General features: G+C 43.6%; 1 long non-coding RNA gene across 3 annotated transcripts in view; it reads right to left on the reverse strand.

Annotated features, from left to right (window-relative positions):
* Positions 1-716: 716 nt before the first annotated feature.
* Positions 717-18,055, reverse strand: part of LOC121923612 — a 22,669-nt gene continuing 5,330 nt past the window's right edge. The window contains exons 2-4 of one of the 3 annotated variants that reach the window (XR_006102411.1): positions 15,538-15,579; positions 10,814-10,951; positions 717-1,770 (exon numbers count right to left, since the gene is read on the reverse strand). This is a non-coding gene — a long non-coding RNA (uncharacterized LOC121923612). The remainder of the gene's footprint in view (positions 1,771-10,813; positions 10,952-15,537; positions 15,580-18,055) is intronic. The other 2 variants (XR_006102410.1, XR_006102409.1) reach the window with 2 other exon arrangements.

Here is an 18,055-nt window from a genome sequence, read left to right on the forward strand (position 1 = left end):
CAAGCAAATTGTGATGGAATACAGAACAGAGGAATCGTCTCTGCACCACATTGCAAAGGCTTCCCCTTTTCTTCTCCAGCTGGCCAAGGCACAGACAGAGCCCTGGGAGCAACTGGAGGGAAATATTGCTGACTAGAGAAATTTTTGCAGCTATACAGTACTACAGATTCATGCAGTATCAGTATGGTGCAAAACACACTGCAGAAATAATTCAGTTTGAGGCTGCTTTAACTGGCTCAGTGCTAAGGAATTCTGGGAACTGCAGTTTTGTGAGACATTTAGCCTTCTCTCTCAAGAGACCTCTGGTGCCACAATAAGTTACAGTTCCCAGGATTCTCTAGCACTGAGCCAGGGCAGTTAAAGCAGTCTCAAACTACTGTAGATTATTTCTGCAGTGTGTTTTTGGACTATGTGTAGACTCACAAGATAACCAGGAAAACCCCACAACAGAATGAAACCAACCTGGCCATTTAAAAAAATAAGTTAAACAAAATTTTGGGTCACTCGTATCCTTCAGCATTTCACAGCTGAAAACCAGGATAAGCAGCCAAACAACATCAGAGTTTGGTCAAAATGCATAAAGTTACTAAAGTTACTCCCTCTTTGGCACAGCAAGGCACCCTGGGAAGCAAAGGCATCTGGCATCTTGCCTTTTCAGATAGCTGGCATTATGCGAAGAGAGTGAATTCGCAAGCAAAATGGACATGCAAATCTGATAGTTTTGCAAATTTGTTTATTTCTTGATTCACATTCTCCCTGGATTCTGTTTTGATTGCGTCCAGCGTCATGTGGAAAGCAGCTGCAAACCTGTCTCTAATACCCTGGATTGCATTGTCCTCACTTTAACCTTCCAATATCTCCGTGTGAAAAAGTCCTAACAAGGAAAAACACAAAGAAATTCCACAGCATTGCGCCATGGCAGTTTAAAGCAATTTCAAGTTGGATTATTTCTGCAGTGCAGATGTAGGTTTGGAAAGGTTACTGGAGTGTAACTCCCAGAACTCCTCAGCCAATGTGACCACTGGCCAAATTGGCCAAGGGAATCTGAATCTTGGGAATTGTAGTCCAAAATGCAACTTTTCCAGGCTAGAGGTTCTCAGCTTCTGTAGACTGTGAAGTCTCATAATGAGAGCTGTAATATTTGTTGAGTGGGAGCACAGGTTGGAAACATTTTCACAGCAGTAACTCCAGACATTTTCTTTCTTAAAATTTCCTAGAAGCTCTAAAGCAGCCTCTTCTTCAGATTTCTCTGAATTATTTGATTGAAAGGGGGGAAAGCTTGCTGTACCAGTTGTGTAGTGACTTTATCTTTAGCAATGTATTCCCCCCTCCCCACCAATGTTTTTTTTTTAAATTTGCAGCATCTTTGAAGATGAAAAGAAAGTTACAGGTACCACATTAAACTCTCTTTTTAAAGGCTAACACAGCCCCGATGCAGCAGCAGAGCTTGGCAAAGACTACAAACCCCAGAATCCCCAGACAACTTTCCAACATGTTGGGTTTTCAAACTCTGCAAAGCAGTAAACAAACTTACTGCTAGGTATAGGGCATGCACAAGAGAAGATACCCTCTTCTACTGTACCCACCGTTTCAATGTTATGTACATCTTCTCACTTTTGTGTGCATACTTTTTGTTCACAGATTTGTGCTAAGACACCCCCTTCATGAGTTCAGACCCAGTGCAGCATTCCACTCAATGGTGGAAATGAACTTCTGCTCCATAGCTGTGTATGGTTTCTCCATAAAGATTCTTCCACTGACTCGATTCAGCTGATGAAGAAAGGATAAGAGGAGAGAAGAATAAAACAGAAGAGCACTGGCAGAGCAAAAACTACAGGAATTGTACATGGCCCCGTAAATTAGTGATATTTACAGGTATCCCCATCCAAACATCTCCTTGGATTTGCAGTGTCCAAATGACCCACTCTTGTTTCCAGAGCAACACTGCTTTTCATTTCTGAACATGTTGCCCTCTGTATCCATGGATTTTTTAACCATAGATTCAACCATTCATGGCTTGAAAATATTCCCTCAAAATAGAATCATAGACTTGGAAGAGACCACAAGGGCCATCCAGTCCTAACCCCCTGCCATGCAGGAACTCTCAAAATATAAATTCCCAAAAGCAAATCCTGATTTTCCCATTTTATAAAAGGGGTACTATTTTAGTATGCCATTGCATTTAATGGGACCTGAGCACCCATGGATTTTGGTATCCACAGGGGGTCCTGGAATCAAATCTTGGTGAATACCAAGGGCCCACTGTACTGTGTTCAGTTCTGGACAATTCATTTTAAGAAGAATCCAGACAAGCTGGAGCAGGTTTAGAGAACAATGAGGATGGTAAGAGGTATGGAGCAGTGTGACACGTGAAAAGGAACATGAGATTGTTGTGGATCATATGTTAAACATGAGCCAGCAGCGTAATGCTGCAGCAAAAAAGTCGAGTGCTATTTTAGCCTGCATTAATAGAAGCATAGTTTCTAAGCAGAGGGAAGTAATAGTCCCACTATATTCTTCATTAGACAGGCCTCATCTGGAGTGCTGCATTCAGTTCCAGGTGCCTCATTTTAAGAAGGATATAGCCAATTTGGAGCAAGTTCAGAGAAGGACAGTGAGGATGATGATGAGAACAAAACATATGATGAAAAGTTGAAGGAGCTGAGCATGCTCAGCATGGTGAAGAGAAGACTGAGAAATGACATGATTGTACTCTTTAAATACCTCAGTGGCTGTCACAGAGAGGCGAGGACAGGACAGTTCTCTGCTGCCCCAGGTCTAGCAGTTTGAAGTAACAGGAAGGTAGAGTTTACTGAACTTTAGAAGGAACTTCTTGACAGTAAGAGCGCTTTGGCAATGCAAACGCTTGCCTGGAGAGGTGATGAGGTCTCCTTCTCTGGACATCTTCAAAAAGAGGTTGGACAGCTACCTGCTGGGGATGCTTTATTTAGCTGAAATTTCTGCATTGAGAAGGCGGTTGGATTCCATGGCCCATGAGGTCCAAATCTATTATTTTAAAGACTGTTGTGCATTAGCTATTTGCTGCCATGCTCAGTTATCTTTTCATTTACCAATTACTGATGTGCAGTATTTATGCACATACACTTTAAACTCTGAAAAGTGCTGAAAAGTAATCCCAGTGTGATTGCACTGTAGCATCAAGAGTCTATGGTCATTCTGTGATTTCACTGGTGTGCATAAATTTCTGGTGCTCATATAAGTAGTCACTCTAGGAGCATAGGCCAGAGTCAATGGCTTTCAAAGATTAGAAGGAACTTCTTACGATCATCTTTCTTATCTGATCCCTTTTAACAACTCTGTGTCAGTCAAGGAAACCATACAACCATGGGGGCAAAAATTCTAAGATCATGCCCCATGCATCTCAGGGTGTGGGGTGTACTCTACAAAAACTCATGGCTCCTTGATGTTTTTGCTGCAATAGATTAATGTAGGTATACTTTTAGGAAATGCACTTGCATGCTTTCTCTGCTGAAGCAAGATTCATGCAGGAGAACTTCTTACTGGATTGTGCCAAATACTGAATTGTATAAAAGACAGATTCCACATGGATTTTCTGTTTAAGCCACCAAGAATACTTGGAGCACCAATGGTGCACTTCCTCCACAAGTAAATGGAAGCAGATGTTGTATGGAGCTGCAATCATACATATCATTAGGGATCCCTGGGCAGGACTATCCCAAACCCTGAGATTTCAGGGCTAAAACCTAAGACTTAGGGATGACCCCTACTGAGTAGAGGGGCTTGGGTGATGTTACAAGGAACAACCATGCTGATGTCATTAGGCATGGTGCCCTAAACTTCCACTGCATTTACAAAAAGTGTGCCATTCAAATAAAACCACAAAATAATGAAGAAAATATAGCCATACACACTTTTTCCAAGGCAACACTCTCACCCTGATATTCCTCCCCTTTCCATGAGAAATAAAGAACTGCAAGACCCCGAGATATGGTAATTCAACATATTGGGAAAAGTGAGATCCTGAAGCTGCATTCATCTCCTCTCCCGCCCCCAGTTACTTTTCTAGCCCTCCATCTCTCTCTATCCCCCCAACCATCATTTTTCACCTGATAAACAGACTGCAGGAGTCCCCTCCAATATTTTACATCAAAAATGCCCCCCCCTTTTAAAGACCAGAAGTGGACTTCCAGCATGTCTTCTTTTGTGGCGGCATTTTTGATAATCAATGTGATCCCCTAGTACAGCAGTTCACAACCTGTGGGTCACGACCCCTTTGGGGGTCGAACGACCCTTTTGCAGGGGTCATCTAAGATCATTGGAAAACACATACAGTCATCCCTCCCTATTCACAGTGGTTATGGTTGTGGGTCATCACAACATGAGGAACTGTATTAAAGGACTGTGGCATTAGGAAGGTTGAGAACCACTGCCCTAGCAGGTTCCAAAAGCTGATAATTGGCCCTTAGACTCATTGCATTTGCTCACCCTAGTATACTTACTCACCACCTGGGAGTAAATCCCATCAGTGAATTCTGGGGACTGACTTGTGCATCAGGGCATGCTATGAATTTCCCACTCTGCACTTAGTCTCTTCTCAAATCTGTGTCTGCCTCCCTGCCTTCTTTATCAAAGAAAGTGAAACCTGGCTCACCCAGGAAGTTCAGACAGCTGCCCTTTCTGCAGACAGTCAGACGTCACCAAGGATCTTCCCTTGAATCGCCCACAGATGGAACAAAACTTCAAATAGCCCTCTTCTATTACAGGGAAAAGAGGGTGGGCAGTGGGAAAAGTGTCATCAACCCCAATCCTCTCTCCACTTTCTCTATTTTCTTTTTTCAAATACTGCCTGACACCTGAAGTCTCACATGCTGACAGTAGAGTGCAAAAGCAAACAGGACTCCTCTGCCTTCAACAGTTGTGGAGAAGAGAAAATTTTAGTACGTGCTGTTTACAAGAAGAACTGTATCTGCTGTTACCCCTCTTCCACACCATTGAGAAAAAGACACAAGGGCCCTGTCCTTTTGCACATTTGACCATTCCAACTGATAGCCAGAAGTTTGTGTCAAAAGTGCCACAATGCTTAATGTTGAAGAGACAAGAATGTCTCTAAGTGAGCTGCAGTAATAGTGTTAGATAGTCTGAGTGACACAAAGTGCTCTACCTCCTTGTCTATCCTAATCCCTCCTTGATATAAACTGATACTTTTAGGGCTGTTTTTTCTACTTCTTCTCTCTTTGCCAGTCCTCTCTCCCCTAGAATGAAGCTAGATAAGATTAGTACCCCCTGAGTAATTTTCCTTTCCTTAGAATAGATAATAAAGCCTTCAGTTTGCTTCTCCAAGCCATGGGTGTCTTTACTCCTTAAGCAGATCGCTAAACTCTGCATGCACTCTCTGTCACTTTGGGGTTTTTGGTGGGTTTGTGTACAGGAAGGAATAGAAACAAAGTGCATAATAAGTAGAATTCTGAAAGCCTAAAATGCTGCTTGCAGAGAATGATGGTGGCAAAAAAAAACCCCTTTGCTTGTTTCTTTCCTTGTGCAGGAATGAGTCAGTGAACAGAGGTACCCTTTGGCGGTTCCACCGTTCAAGTTGCTTTTAAAATTTTCCAGTTTCTGTCTCCTCCTCCCCCTTTCCCCTGTCTTCAGATTAGGAAATTTGTTGCAAAAGTCCAAAATTACTTTGCACTCACTTAACTGAGTGAGGGAAGAGGAGAGGAGGAGCAGAGTCTTCCCTTCCCAGCAGACTAAGGCAAAAGCAAACTGCTGCAGCCTCTCCTAGCTCATCTCCCTGCTCCCCCCACCCCCGATTCATAATCTTTGCCATTTTAACCACACTCTGATGTTCCTTGGTCATACATGTCCTGGTTTTCATCTATGAATGTTAGACTAAATGCCAGTGTTAGCATGCTGTAGTGGTTTGACTGCTGGACTAGGACTTTAGGCAAGCAGTGTTCAACTCCCCACTTGACCATGGAAACACACTGGGTGACCCTGGGCATGTCATACACTCTCAGACCCAGAAAATACAGTGATAGGTCCACCTTAGGGTCACCATAAGTTGGAAACTGTAGGGCAATCCAAGTTTCCTAAGGCTTCAGCCTTTGTTAAGGAAACAAAACTATTTAAATATTAAAAATATCAAAGCCAAGCCTGTTAGGGTCTAGCCTTAAATCAACAGAGTAGCATAAAACGTGTTCTTGTCTAACTGTGCTTCTCTAAGAGCTGAGACTGACTCCAAAACAACACAAAGAGCTTGCAGTTACTAATAGCTTTAATCTATATATAGAGAGAGGCTATATCCTAATCTAGCTAATGAATACTTCAGGTAAAGAAGAAATCTTTATCTCACCATCTTTCCAAAGCAGAGAGAAAGGAGGAAGATGGGGAAAATCCAACAGTTCGGGGGGGGGGGGGGGATCATTGTGTGTGTAAGCTTCCCAAAAGGAGGAGTGAGCTGAATCACATGTTTAGTTTGAATGAGGAGAGAGAGATAGCAGGATTTGCATGCAGGAAATCCCTATCTATCCAAGGAAGGGGAAAGAGAATGCCAAAAAATAAAAATAAAATAAATCTTCTAATATAAACATCATGAAGGCACAGAACAACAACAACAACAACAACATGCTCGTGTTGCCATCATTTAAACTTTGGCACAATTAGAAATATGGCTCCTGTTGAAGATTACTAGCTGACCATGGATACTGTATTTGGAGAGCAGTTCCATCCGTTTCTACAAAACCTGGTGACAGATGAAGCAAAGCACAATGGATGGATGGTCCCTCTTCTTTCAGTGCAAGATGGACAATATACAAGGCATCTCTCCCCTTTGGCGAAATGTATGTGCTCTGCCCAGAGTAAGAGCAAGAGCACACAGGAACAGAGTATATTCTACTCCAGTGCACATTTTGTAGAGATATTCATTCTAGACTTATCTTACCTTGCATAAATATTAAGGACACACAGGTTTTTTTCTTTACTTCTCTATTGCACTCAGATACCAACATAACAGAACGTAGCCAAAAAACATGCTGGGGTAGTTGTATTGGCCATTTAACAAATACAAACAAAAATCCATCAGTAATAACTTTATTGGCCAACAAATATATTGTGCATTTCGGTTGGCCAATAAAGGTATTACTGATGGATTTTTGTATATAATGTAGCCAGATTTTGTGCAGCAGTGGCTAAAATACGGCGGACAATGATTTTTGGTGGGACACTAATATTAAATTTATCTAGATGTATTGAGACCATGTAACTTGAACCTGAAAGGATCATTTTAAAATATGATTTTGACCTGTTTTCTTTTATACTATACCTTTTTGCTTGTGCCAGTCTATGACAGTAACAAAGAAATTAATTCATTCATCCACATTTTGGTTTGTGGGGAACACACAGTTTTCCCTTTGGCAAACCTCTCAGGATTGGAAGGAAATTGTGGTCTACACTGAAGAGGTCAACCTCTGTCTAAAGCTGTACCCACAGAATGCAAGTGGGAGCTCGCATGACGGAATGCGTCTGTGCAGTGAAATTAAACAAGGGTAACAACCATGCTGCATATTGTAGAAAACAAACATTAGGCTAGAGACCTTACTCCTTCTCTTCTTCCTCCTCACAGCTAATTATCTTCAGGGAGGGTTTAACGTGAATCATTTAATGCGCTTCCTTGGGCTTCTGTTGTTTCAGACACACTTTGGTCCTTAAAACCATAATTGGTCTTTAGGACGTTGCTGTTTGGAAATAGTCTCTGAAAATTATTTTTAATTGATTGTACATCTCCTTGGGAACCCTGTCAGGGAGAGAAGCCATAAACAAATCTATAAATAAATAAATGCAATGACCTCCTCTTTATGACCCAACCAGAGCTCTGGGTTCAACGGTTGTGCTATATACTACAGTGGATGATATTGTCCTTTTCATGCATGCCTCATCTCGCTCCTGTGCATACAAACAAAGTGCTCAGAGATGGTTCTGCAGGAAGGCAGAAATGTATAGGGACAGATTTTGGTTGCCTTTTTCAGGGTGACAGAACAAGAGAGATTAATTCAGACCCAGGGGCTGCAATCCACCAACACATGTCACTGGCAAAAGTGGCTGTGTTAATTAACAGGAGCGGTGTATGCACAGAGGATGCCAGATTTCATCCATTCATTTCCACAAGGCTCACACTGGATGATGTTCCATAGGATTGTGGCTAACAAATGGGATGAGGAATGTTTAGGGTTGCTAAATACAAAAGAGGACAGGCTCTTGCACAACAGGGCTTAACAGTTGTGCAGGAAAGGCAGTTCCAGGAAGTATCATTTGCACAGCAATCTGTTAAAATTCCCACCTGTAGGCACCAGATCCCCTCTGATCTTGGAAGGTAAGCAGGGTCAGCCTTGGTTAGTACTTAGATGGGAGACTGCCAATGAATAACAGCTGCTGTTGGGTAGATTTAAGATGATGGAAATGACAAGCCACCTCTGAGTATTCCTTGCCCAACACAATCCTATGATATTCATGGGGTCACCATAAGTTGACAGGCAACTTGAAGACGTGCAGACACAGACTTTATCACATGGGAAAGTTGGGGAAAAGCGGGGGTTTAAACGGACATTACCCCGTGAAAATCATGTGATCACGGTGAAGATATTGTCACGATGTTGCTATTAAAGAGGACTTAATAAACAAGTAACAACCAGCAACAAATCATTTACAGGGAAATGTGGGATGCAGTGGCTTAGTGGTTGAGATGACAGTTCTGATGACCCAAAGATCAGAAAGTTGACAGTTCGAGGTCCGAGTGCTGCATGATGGGGTGAGCTCCCATCACTAGTCCCAGCTTCTGCCAACCTAGCAGTTTGAAAGCATGCAAATGCAAGTAGATAGGTACCACTTCTCAGTGGGAAGGTAACAGCATTCAGTGCTGTTGTACTGGCCACTTGACCACCAGAACAATCTTCGGACAACGCTGGCTCTTCGGCTTAGAAATACAGATGAGCACCATCCCCTACAATCGGTTGCGACTAGACATTCATGTCAATGGACTACCTTTACTTTTATTAGCTGTTTATTGCCGGGATAGGTCCTCTTTAATCATGATGCATGTGAAAATCTTCACCACAATTATGCCATTTTCAGAGGATAATGTCTATTTAAACCCCTGCTTTCCTCCCGCTTTTCCCCTGTGTGATAAAATCGATAGTCATGAAAAGTTTAGAAGCAATTGGGCCATTCAAGCAAAGCGCCATCTGGAACTTCCTTCTTCGGTGCCAAAATGTGTTAGCTGGCCCTACTCCTCAGATTACCACCTTCCCAGCATGAAGTGACACCTCGCTGCCCTTTCAGAGTTGTACAGACAATCTGTCAGACATAGCTACTCTTGTTTTTACAGTAGTATGGTTGGAAAACCCAAACATTTAACTTCATTAAATTCTCATTTCTACTCAACTTGTACAGTAACCCTCTCGATGTCTGTCTGCTGCACCTCCGTACATGCATTTTACGCTTACATATTGTACTCAGCAAACCACATCTTAAGCTCTGTGCATACCACTTCCCCTTCTGTTTCACACTAGGTATTGTCACTTTTCCCCAGATGCACAGATAACGTGTTCCCCAGCCTTCCTGAATCTGCATTACATGATAATTGGTGCAACTATGAAAGCTTCACTGCAGCTACATCTTTCTTCCTCTCTGTATTGGGACTTGGTTTCTGCATCCTGGCCTTGCAGGCCTAGAAAGATTTCACCTGCCTATTATTCTCAGGCACCTGTGTGATTCTGATCTTCAGAATTTAGTGTCTGATTCAATAAATAGTTTGAAAACAGAAAGGCAGCAGGCATCATGACTAAAAGAGTGAACTGTAAACCAAGAAGTTCCTGCTTCTAATTTTTACCTTTCCTATGAACACACTAAGTAGCCTTTGAGACTGCTAAATATATCTAACACACACACATGCATAACAAAATCCTTATAGCAGCTTGTTGGAGTAAAAATGCTTTCTGAAAGGGAGATTTGAAATGGAGAGGTGGTATTAATGGAAGGGGCTGCTTAACACAATCTTTCCCTTCCTAATGCTTCTGAGGTGGCTGGATGCAAAAAAGGACTGTAGGTTCTCTGTACTGAGAGATTAGACCCATTACTTTTTTGGGCTCCAGCTCCCAGAGGCTGGGGGATTCTAGGTACTGTAATCTTAAAAGGAAACTTTTCTACTATTGATAGGTTATTTCCATATTTTGTCTTGTGCCACATTCCAGATTTGGTCTATAGTTCCACATTCTGTCTATAATTTGTTAGTATTTTACATTACCTGCAGCATTATCTTTCAGAGATCCCTGACATTTGCAGACTGCATGCAGACTTGCTGTCTACCCATGCAGCTAGAGAAGCATCCATTTCCCCTTTCTTTTACATTTTCCAGCTGGACGTTAGGGCTCGAACAGACAGGCCAAAATAAAGGTGTTTCGGTCACTTTGGAGGTATGCTGTTTAAATGATATACACATCTTAAGAGGCCAGAAACTGCGGCAAAGCTGCGTTCCAGTCCTTAGAATTGGTGTGTGGCTTTGGCACGGCTTCCGGTCTCTTAGGACACATGCATCATTTAAACAGCACACTTCCAAAGTGGCCCAAAGCAGTTTTATTTTGGCCTGTCTGTTCAGGCCCTAAGCTCAGATCAGCAGTTCCAGCAGAGCAAATACCTTTAAGGGTGGGTAAGTCTGCATCTCTGTACTGGGAACAAAAGAATAATCCAGTCATACCAATGAAGGCTTAGGCACAACAATTAGTATAACTCTCATCATCACAGAATAATTGGAAAGAGCAAAGTGAGAATAGAGATACCATACCTTCCAGCTGTCCAGATTTGGCAGGGAGAGCCCCAATCAATCTTCTGTTATCCCACAGTTTCAGCTGACTTTCATCCTTTGTCCCAGTTTAGTGAGATTGCTGCAAACTGAGCACAAAGTCTCCAAGTAGTCTGTACTCTATTAAATTAGTAAAGGTAAGAGGAGAGGAGGTGGCAGCATCTTGCATTTCTCAGTAAGCTCAGGCAAAAGCAAACTGCTGCAGCCTCTCCTAACTTGTGTGTTCTTTCTCATTAATAACCTTTGCTGTCATTATTATTATTATATCCCACCTTTCTTCCAATATAGGGACTCAAAGCAGCTAACAGCAAATTAAAAAACAATACAATATAAAAACAGTACAATAATATTAAAATTTATAAATATAAAATTTAAAAAAACAACTAAACAATTTTAAGAGTTAAAACAGTTATGAAGTAAAATGTAACATGTAATACAAAACTTAAATTTAAAATGCACAAAATTTAATTCCCAGTCCTTATCAGCTTGAAAAGACCTGACAGCATAAGAATGTCTTTATCTGGCGCCGAAAGGATACCAGGGATGGAGCCATCCTGGCATCTCTAGGGTGGGAGTGCCAGGGCAGCCACTGAGAAGGCCCTCTCTCTTCTTCCTATTAAAGGACCCTAGAGAGTGGTGGGACAGAGGGAAGGGCCTGTCCAGATGAGCTCAACACTGTAGTGGGCTCATAAAGGGAGATACGGTTCTTCAGATAACCTGGACCCAAGCCGTATAGGGTTTATAGGTCAAAACCAGCACTTTGAATTGTGCCCTAAAATAGACTGGCAGCCAATGGAGCCCTCTGTAGCCAGCTTCAGTGAACAATCTGGCTGCAGCTCTTTGGGCCAACGGAAGTTTCTGAAGCACTTTTCAAAGGCAGCCCCACGTAAAGTGCATTACAGAAGTCAAAATGGGATTTAACCAAGGCATGTACCACTGTGACCAGATCTGATTTATCCAGAAATGGGCGCAGTTGGTGCATTAGCTTTAACTGTGCAAATGCACTCCTGGTCACCACTGAAAACTGGGCTTCCAGGCTCAGCATTGAATCCAGAAGTACCCCCAAACTACGAACCCAAGTTTTCAGGGGGAGTGTAACCCCATCTAATACAAGTTGAATCCCTATTCCAGCTGCCCAGAAGCACCTCTGTCTTGTCTGGATTAAGCTTCAATTTGCTTGCCCTCATCCAGTCCATTACAATGGCCAGACACCAGTTTAGGACAGGAACAGCTTCCTTGGAATTGGGGGAAAGGAGTGATAGAGCTGGGTATCATCAGTGTACAGGTGAGACCTTACTCCAAACTCCAGACAGCCTCTCCCAGTGGTTTCATATAGATGTTAAAAAGCATAGGGGATAGGACTGAATCCTGAGGGACTCCACAGGCCAATGGCCAAAGAGTCAAACAGGAATCCCCTTCTGAATCTCACCTTCTGAGAACACCCCTCCAAGAAAGATCGGAGCCACTACAAAACGCCCCATCCCAGAGAGGTGACTCAGAAGGATACCATGGTCGATGGTATTGAAAGCTGTTGAGAGGTCCAGTAGAATCAACAGGGACACATTCCCTTTGGCCAGTTCCATGCATAGGTCACCCATCAAGGAGACCAAAGCAGTTTCTGTCCCATAGCCAGGCCTGAAACCAGACTCACATGGATCTAGATAATTTTTCTCATCCAGGAACCCCTGGAATTGAGAAGCCACCACACACTCCAGCACCTTGCCCAAAAACAAAAGGTCAGAAACTGGTCTGTAACTATATAATGCAATAGGATCCAGGGAAGGTTTTTTTCCCCAAAGAGGTTTTACCACATTTTGGGACCCTGCCTTGTTGTAAGAGGCATTCATCACTTCCCTTACCACTCAGCCAGTCCTTCTCTGGCCTGTTTAATAAGCCAGAAAGGTCAAAGGTCTAGTATACATGTGGTGGCTCTCACCTCTCCAAGACTGTGATGATCAGATTGTATTGTTGTTGTTGTTGTTGTTGTTGTTATGCTTTTTTTATATAGCATTTGAACGCACATGTCCTGATTTTCATCTTTAAAATGTTGAAGAGTATGAGATACAGCGAGCTAGCTTCATGCCTGTGGTTACTTTGGCTTCATAAGAGCCTTTCATTAATGAACGAATGAATTTCTTCAGCACCTTACTGATATGTGGAGTTGAACCTGGAGTCTCTATGGCTGTGACAGTAGAACATAAACTTTAGCAGGTTCTATCAGGCTGGCTAATCTTTGAATAAGCCCTGGAGACAGACTGTTTCTCGCATCCTACGAACTAGCTGAGTGGGGAGAGACTAAATGGAGAGAGGCTATGTTTGTCTAAGCATGGAGAGGTTTATCACAAAAAGGATGGCTCCCAGGTGACCAGATGGCCATAGCAACTTTGCATGAAATAGTTGGAATCTGCAATGGAAGAAAAGAGACTGTCTGTTCTAAGGGGGCATCTACACAAGCAAAATAAAACATTCTCATCTAGTTTTTACAGTGAACTGTCCAAATGACGTATGAGACAATTGGGGTTGAATCTGGGCCTTTTCATTGCCTCAGGGCTTTAATCCAGAGAAAAATAGTGGAGATTTATCCCAGTTTTGAGTGGAAAATCTGGGTATTCATGCATGCATGTGGACTGTGCTTCATAGTGATGCTGTTGTGACATGAGGAGAAGTTCAGAAATATGTACATTCACATGCATGAGGGGAGAAGGGGGAAGCTGCTGTGTGGTTGTACAGACTGTGATTTTTCAGACCTGCATGAGTCTAAAAGGGAGAACTGTGTTGACAGTTCTCCCCAACTCACCTCATTGTGTGTGGCTATTGTGTAGACAAGCCCATGGTCGGATTGGAGTAACCTGAAGGTAAACTGGATTTTCATGTGAATGTAGATGCACACTAAGAAAATCAAGACCTTCAAGATACTTGTCATCCTGGCACATGAGCACTTAGAATCATACAGATGGGCTGCATCTGCACTGCAGAAATAAACTACTTTGGTACCACTTTAACTGCCATGGGTCAATGCTATGGAATTCTGGGGATTGTAGTTTGTTGTGGCACCAGAGCTCCTAACCCCACTGTAGTGCCACAACAAACTACAAGAATTCCATAGCATCGAGCCAGGCAGTTAAAGTGGTATCAAACTGCAAATGCATCCTTAGATAAGCCCTTAAAGACCATACAGTCCAGCCCTTTGCAGGCACAGGAAGTCAGTCGTCATAGGATGACCAATAAGTGGCCATAGGATGACCAATAAGTGGCCATCTATTAGAAACATCTAATAGAAGACAAATCTGAAACAATTTGTCCCCAATTTGAACAAGACTGCACTGCCAGGAAGTTCTTCCTAATGCCTAATCAGAATCTCATTTCTTGTAATTTCAGCTGTTTTATCCTACACCCTGGAGCAACTCAAAATAAAATTGCAGCCCTCTATAGTGTCACAGCTCTTCAGATAGATGAAGTGGTCTCTCATAGACTTTTCTCTAGGCTGCACATACCAAAGGCATTCCATCTTTCACCACAGGACTTGGGCTTCCTCTAGTAGTTCCCAACCTTTGGTTTTCTGTTTGTTTTGGACTTCAGCTCCCAGAAGCACCAGCCAATCTGGCCAACAGTCAAGAATCATGGAAACTTGAAATCCAAATCATTTGGAGGACCAAAGGTTGGGAACCACATAGATTCTGGATCCTATGCTTTTAGTTGCACTTTTCCCAGGGTGGGTGGCAGATACTAGGGAAAGCAGATGGCCTCTGCCAACTCCACGTAACCTCTTTCTTCAATACTTTATTTCCTTCTCAGCTGGTGCATGCAACCATGCCCTTTTTAATGCCCCCTACCCCCCCCCCCACCACTCTCATTGCATTTGCATGGTGCACCAACAGGCTTCTGGCTTTGGTTTCCAGTTCTCTCAGAGAACACCTGTGCACTCCGGCACAAAGTTTAACTCAGCCACTGCATCTCCCACACTGTTGGCATGCCGTTTCTAAGTATCACCTTTAAAAAATCCACTTCCTTTTCTCAGATTCCCTTTGTGGGAATCCCAGAGCTCTAATGTTGGGTTTAGGTTTTGCCGCTGACCTCAGCCAAAGAACCACAGTGCTGGGTTGTGCGAACCCAGATGTTGCTCCTGAAACAAAAAGAAGTTATTAATTGCATGCTAATGGCACTGCCTTCCTCTCTGTCGGTTGGCAAAGGCACCTGGCACAGACAGATTTTCCCAGAAGTTGTCTGAAGAGCTTATCCTGCTGCAGCCACTGACATGCTGCTAATTATCCAATTGAGACAGCCTGATATTATGGGCTCTGGAGAATAACAGAGTGGGATGGAACAGGGCCACAGTTATCTTAAGTGAAATGGTGAGTCAGAAGGAGAGAGATTGGGAAGTCCTTGGGCTCACTCCGTGGATAAATCCTGAAGAAGGCGTAGTCTGGAAAGCCCCCATAACGTAGGGGTCATTCAGATGTTGGTGTTCTGTTTTTTAGTGCGGTGATGCAAATAATCCCACTCACACATTTTGAGTTTGTTATTCACACTATGGAACCGTGTTGATGCACATCTCTGAAAGTTTCATTTCTCACATGTGCAAGCATTCGAATTGTCTGGGAAAGCAGACAAGGATGGTGATAGCTGTTCACACAGGCTGGTGTAGTTTTTAAAGCAAAGCAAAAGTCCCTTGCCACAAAGAGAAATAAAGCAAAGTTCCAAAGTACCAATCCAAGGTCCAGCCAGGGAATGGTCAAGCAGTCCGAGGTCTAGGATTCCGAAGAGTCAGGTGAATAAGGCAATCCAAAGGTCAAGGGTTCCAGGTAGTCAAGATAAGTAAGCAGTCCAAGAGTCAAGAGTTCAGGGCAAGGAGACAGAGAGAGAGTCAGAGACAAACATGCTTTCGCCAAGAAGCTCAGATAATCTCTGACCCCGAAGCAGGCATTTGGCACCTGTTTAAATACCCAAGCTACATTACTTTAGCTGCTGTTGATTGCCTCAGTGTTTTAGATAAAGCCTCCTCAAACGCCGGAGGCAAGCCCTTTCAGACCTTCTCTGGCTGAAGGTAGGTATGTTGGCGTCCTCCTCCTCCTCCATGTCTCTTGTGCCTGGAATCTCTGCTGCCGGGAAGCTTGGTTGCTGAGCCTCCTGACAGGCCACAGACTCTGTTGAAGCCTCCTTGGAGGCCACAGACTCTGCTTGAGCTGGCAGGGTAGATCTAGGGCCCGGCTCAGCTTCAGTCTCAGTCTCAAACTGGGACTCTAGCTCAGCGCCCTTGTCCTCCAAGTCTATAACCTGGCTGGGCATGACGCAAATAAAGATGAAGTTGACAATGCAAATGCATTTGGTATATGTTCAAGGCATGTAAAGTTTTATCCTGGGTCTATTTGGGTCTATTTGCATTGGTTATTCATACTACCAACAATGCCAAACTTAAAAAAAAAAAAAGAAGGAAAAAAACCGATACTGCTTATCCCAGATTAAATGGGATTTTTGGCAGCCCTACCCCTAACATTTAATCGGGTGCATTCAGGATGTGTGCAAACAAAGGAGATTCAAATAGGATTCATCCCAAATTATTTTCACAGTGTGAATAACCCCTTGGTATAAAATGCCTGACATAATCTGGGGATAAGAGCAGGCAACAGGAAAAAGCCAACATTTCAAAAAGTTACTTTGCTGGACAGCAATTCCTTGAATCTGGAGGGTTCTGGGAGCTGTAGGCGGTTTACAGACCGCCAAAAAGCGGCGGCCTGTACCCACCCCTTTCCCCGCAGGATCGGGGCCTCAGTGGCTACAGCGGCAGCCGCTGAAGCCCCGATCCGCCGCTTTCCAGGCAGCGGGGAAGCAGCAAAAGGCCCCTTCCCCGCAGCCTGGAAAGGGGTGTCCTTGGGGCTTCAAGCCCTAAGGATACCCCGTGGCAGCAGGGAGGAGGAGAAAGGGGCCGCTTGGTCCCTTTCTCCTCTGCGTCGCTGGGTGCAGCCGTCTGAAGGCTGTGCCCAGCAATGCAAACGGCAAAAGGAGCTACGTTTTGGAGCTCATTTTGCGGCCGGGGAAAGGGCGCTCTATGCGCCCTCGCGTGGTGTGATGATGTCACATCTGCGCCACCCCGTATAGAGGCGGCGCGGTCGTGACGTCATAATGGCGGCGGCCGTGTGGAACGGCCGCCGCCATTTTGTGCATGCTCCATGCGTGCTAGGGTTGGGGGCATCCGGAAAGGACACCCCTTTCTAACCCTAGCACGCACAGAGCATGCACTTTTAGGCCCGTTTGTAACGGGCCGTAGTCTGGAAATATATATCTTTTCTAAGCTTTTCAAAAGCCATAGCTTACTTATGGGGAGAGTTACATTTGTATAAAAATTGTGTACGTTGGGAACTTGATATCCACTGGAGTTTTGCTCCAGGACCACTGTGGATACAAAAATGTATTGATGGTCAAGACCCACTAAATACAAAGGTGTAGTAAAAAGGCATCCTTATATAGAATGGCCAAATCAAGGTTTCCTTTTTTGAATTTTTATTTGTTTTCAATATTGTTTTGAATATTGATGGTTGAATCCATGGATAAAATGCAGAGGGCTGACTGTATTTTCTTTAGTCAAGTCATTTGAACTGAAGCCACCCCCCATACGCCAATATCTACATGCGCAAGATTTAACCTCAACATTCTCTTTTTAAAATAAATATATTAGGGCTTGAGGACATATGGTGATAGTACCCCTGGTAACACCCACAGATATACTTTGGGGGCCATTGTGGAAGGAGGTTTCCAATGTCTGCTTCTGCAAGGCCCACACCCCAGGCATAACAACTCTGGGGCAACTCTGTCCTCCCTACCAAGTGAATGGCAGTGGGGGCACCTCTGAGTGCATTCTGATGAGCATCCAGAGAAGAGGAGCAGGGTTGTGTTACCAGCAGATGCTGATCTGTTGTTTATTCCCTATGTGTGCAAGAGCAGTTGGAATGTGCCTAGGTTCACTCCTGCATCTGATCATTGGTACAGAGATGCAACCGCAGTGGGAGTCCCCCTGCCAGCCACTCTTGCATACCTGGGGAAGAAATGGCGATGAAGGAACAACCTTTGCTTCCTAGACAGTTTGCATAATTAGACTTATGCTCTGCCAGCCTGGATCTCTGCTTAGTAATAGCATTAGAATTTACATTTCTATACCGCTTCATAATGAACTCAGCACTCTCTAAGCAGTTTACACTCTGTAAGCCAACTGCCTCCAACAAGCTGGTT

Source organism: Sceloporus undulatus, chromosome 2, assembly GCF_019175285.1.
Source record: "Sceloporus undulatus isolate JIND9_A2432 ecotype Alabama chromosome 2, SceUnd_v1.1, whole genome shotgun sequence".
Lineage (NCBI taxonomy): Eukaryota > Metazoa > Chordata > Lepidosauria > Squamata > Phrynosomatidae > Sceloporus > Sceloporus undulatus.